A 4,198-nucleotide genomic window follows, 5' to 3' on the forward strand; every position below is an offset into this window, starting at 1 on the left:
TGTGGGCTTCAGAGACTCACGATGAGCTTCCTCTGTCTGGAGGAAGTATGCAAGCCATTAGTCACTGTCTGTTGTGTCCCCTTCCCTGTCCCGTGCTGGATCCACCAAGGCTGAGAGTCTGTTATGGATCCCAGCTGGAGTTTCCCAGCCCGGTACCTGGTAACTGCTACAATGATAGCCATTATACACACACTAAACAGTTTGGATACTGAATTCTTCTCTTCCAGTCCTATTGAAGTTTGGGTTGGGGGGGGTATGCAGGGAGGGAAGAGAATTGTGTACAGAATGTAATCACAGTAACACTTCAGTCAAAGAATCAAATTGTGAAAATGTGCACAATTTGATTGTAAAATACTTTAGGATAAAAGGTGCTAGAGGCATAAGATCACTATCACTAAGTTTATTAGAGGTGGTCTGAAACTTTCCACTGAAATGTTTTTCCCATCAGAAAATCCCAATTTGTCAAAAGCAAAATGTTTGGCATATACATGTCATTTGACAAAAGTTTGAGGAAAAACACTTCAAAAAGCCTTTTGTTGAGGTTAAAACATTCAGTTTCAACCTTTTTTGGAATGGAACATTTTGATTTCTCATTTCAATTTTTTATTTTATATAATAAAGTCTCTAAATTGGAACAATATTTTAATCAACCAAAAACAAATTTTTGCAATTGCTTTTTTTGAGACTTTTCAAAATTTGTTTTAGATCCATTTCTAAATGGAAAAAACATCTCGCCTACGTGGCATTCCTTGGGAAACACGAAGTGCGGTTCCCACCCTGCTCTGCTAATTAAAATTGATTTAAAATCTTTCTCTTTAAAGAGTGTTGAAAACATTTGCTTTCCCCTACAGAAAGGAAGGGTAGTTACTAAATTAAAATAGTTTATTTTAAAAGTAAAGAACTAGATTAGAAGACTCGGCAACTTAATTTAGCCTTGATCCTAAAATTCCTTAATGAATTATTTAAATGGTTTAATGTCAGTCAAACCTAAGCCTGCACTGTAAATGTCAAAAAATCATCCTGACTTTGCCAACTGATCAACACTTAATTTTAAGAAAGGAAAGGATGTGAGCTACACTGCATTGTTATAAAATGGCTGACGTACATATTTCACAGTTTAAGAATAACAGGATTTTACAATGATTTACCACCTACAAGTCTGTTTTTAAAGATGCCAGTTAGATTAAGAGTATATTAGCAGCTTAACCACATCCTTAAGAAAAATAAGCTGAGTCTTATGGTAACACAGGATGTACGGTAGCCTTGGGTTTTAGCCAGGGGTCCAAAAGCTGAGGCAGTAGTACAATGCCATTGACATGCCATTCTGGGGAGGGGAGAGCACAGATGTAAAAAATATAATTGAGTCTAATACCCAGAACAAACCCCTTTCCAAAGTTTAAAAATGCAGCAAGCCATTTTAGTTAATAAAACATGTGGGAGTCCACAAGCCAAAAGCATGGACATACCTCCAGAGTGAGATTAGGAAAGAGAAATACTACTCATTATTTACAAGTTAGAATAGCTCACACATGACATGTTAAATCCCTCAACTCTCCCCCTGCATCACTTAGTCCATGATTTGGCCTTGCCTTGACGCAGGAAGCCACGGTCAGCCTCTTCCATTCAAGTCTGTAGAGCTACTTGGAGAAGCAAAATCCATGAGCAGTCATGCCAACCTCTCAAGCATTAAAAAAGCCTGAGATCAACTTAAAAACCATGTATTTTAAGAAGTAGATGTTTGGGATTTTTGTCTTTTGAACCTCTAAATTCCATGTTCAAACTCTTCTGTCATCACAAGGGCTAGAATCTTCAGGGTTGGGGTTTGTTTGGTTTTTAAACTGAGCTTCTGTAGTCAACTGACCCTAAGGACTGGGGTGTAACACCACCAAATGATAAAACAGGAGAGCTGGCCACACTGTAAGAGTTTATCCTGAGGTTTCTCTTAACACTCTGGGCAATCTCTCATCCTCTGACTAGGCAAACAGTTTATAGAATGACTGTTCATTTTCCCAGAGAAAACCCTTCTCTCATTGGCTGGACAGTTCCCCCTAAACTTTGTCAGGGCAGTTCCCTATGAAACAGGTCTCCAGCCCTATATACTTCCCTCATTATTTACTGCAGCAAGAAAGCCCTTCTTCTAGGCTTGACACTCCCAGCAGGGGTTGAAAGATGGGATTGATTTCAATCCCTGTTTTCAGTGTGGACCATTAACCCCTTCCTGCTCTGGCCCAAAATGTTTTTTTTTTTTTTTTTTTTTTTGCCCACCTGCAATGAAGCCACATCAGATTTATGGGAAAATTGCTGTTATCCCTCATGGCAGAATTGGGAAGCTTTAGACTATTAAAGACACACAGGAAGGAAAGTTCTTCCCTGGTGGAAGAATACATAAAACCAGGATCCTTTACAGCTAGACATTCTAAGTGTAGGTCTGTACTGCAGCTAGGAATATGCCTCCCAGTCTGGCTAAACAGACATGTTAGCGCTGATCAAGCTAGCCCACAAGAAGTAGCAGTGTGGATGTTGTGTCAAAGGCAGCAGCACTGGCTAGCCAATAGAGTACAAGCCTGCCCACCCCTTGGGCCTGGGTCCACAGCACAATTGCCAACTTTCACATGGCAAATAAGCACCCCGACTTTCACAATAAGTGAAAAATCAAGCTAATCCCATTTCAAAACAAGCCAATCCCTCATAACCCCATCAGTCTGTGACTAGATCCCCCTGGCGTGCAATCTGGGACTGTGGTGGGCCTGCTGTGCACCCCTGACTCTCTTCCCCCTTGCCTGCCTCCTTTTGCCCCTGCTTACCAGGAGCCAATCAAAAAAAAGAAGCAACAAGCTACAAGCAACAAGCCAAAAACTAGCCAACAAACAACTCACAAGCCCAATTTCTGCTTTTTCTTTCACGGGTTTAGCATCTCTGGTCCAGTCAGGGGGCTATAACCCATACCCATGCCCCTGTGCCACAACATCCATACTGCAATTTTTTAGAAAAGAAGCTCGAAGAGCTAGCACGTGTCTGTCAAGCTCTGAGGTGAAGCATGCTTTCCTCTGCAGTGTAGACATGGCCGTAAGAAGCCAAATACATTCATTTAAAAAACAAAATCTCTTAACACTGTCAGTTCAGCTGCTCTCTTCTCCAAACATACAGAATAAATATTTTGAATGACTATTCTCCCCCAACTTTAGTTCTTCTTGAGCTCCATAGGACATCCAGTTTTTTGAGCAGTTATTAAAAACCTTGCTTCAGATCATGTAAAAAAGAAATTACATTTTGAGACTATATGGGCTTTCTACTTGCACTTCATGATTGGAATACTTGAGTGTCTGAAATATGGATGCTTTTGGACGGGCTGCCCAGTAAAGATCAGCGATGTACAAGACATAGCACAAATGTTAATGTTGTTGTTTCCTGGCCATCTTCTGGTCACTGCAGTCTGTTCACAACATGCTGAAAATAAATATTTCAAAAGGTCAGTAAAGATAAGAGTTTGGAAGTGGGAGAATATTTCCATTTTACATTAACATTGTCAGATTTGATTTCCCTCATTTTATTAATATTGTATTTTTACCATAAAAATAGGTCTTGAGTTTTGAAAACCTAATGTCATAAACCAGCTTAAGGCTTGGCATGACTCATCTTCTGGCTGCTGCAACTCTGTTAAGGAGAAATCACCTGTGCAAAGTAAGATGATACAAATCTTTTCACCCTTCAAACTTTATAGGACATCATTTCATACCCAGCCTAAGTTAGTAGCTATGCTGGCCACAACATACCACCATCTGATGGTTGGTTGGTCTGACTGAAACAAATTTGGGTCTTTATCACACAAACCATCATGTATTTGGGGATAACCAGTACCTTTGCTGGTTTCAGCAGCGAGGTTAAGGATTGAATGGGTTGGACTCTGATTGTCACGGCAGCCCCAGGGAAGAACAGGGGGTCTGAATCCCAAACTATATAAGCAATTAAATCAACTGGTTGTATACAGTATTGTGTATAAGTGTCAAGGTCTTATGAAAGCATGTAGTGTTCTGAATTTGATGGTCGTAGTAGATAAGTATACAGGTTATGGTTATGAATAAATATATGTATAGAACATTGTAATTGTAACTAGCATGCAACTACTGCATCACCTGAGGCAATGTGGGAAAGCAATGAGGCAGGGAGGGGCAGCTCCCACACTCCCTTGTGCTGTGTA

Source organism: Mauremys reevesii, linkage group 11 (genome assembly GCF_016161935.1).
Source record: "Mauremys reevesii isolate NIE-2019 linkage group 11, ASM1616193v1, whole genome shotgun sequence".
NCBI classification, from domain to species: Eukaryota; Metazoa; Chordata; order Testudines; family Geoemydidae; genus Mauremys; species Mauremys reevesii.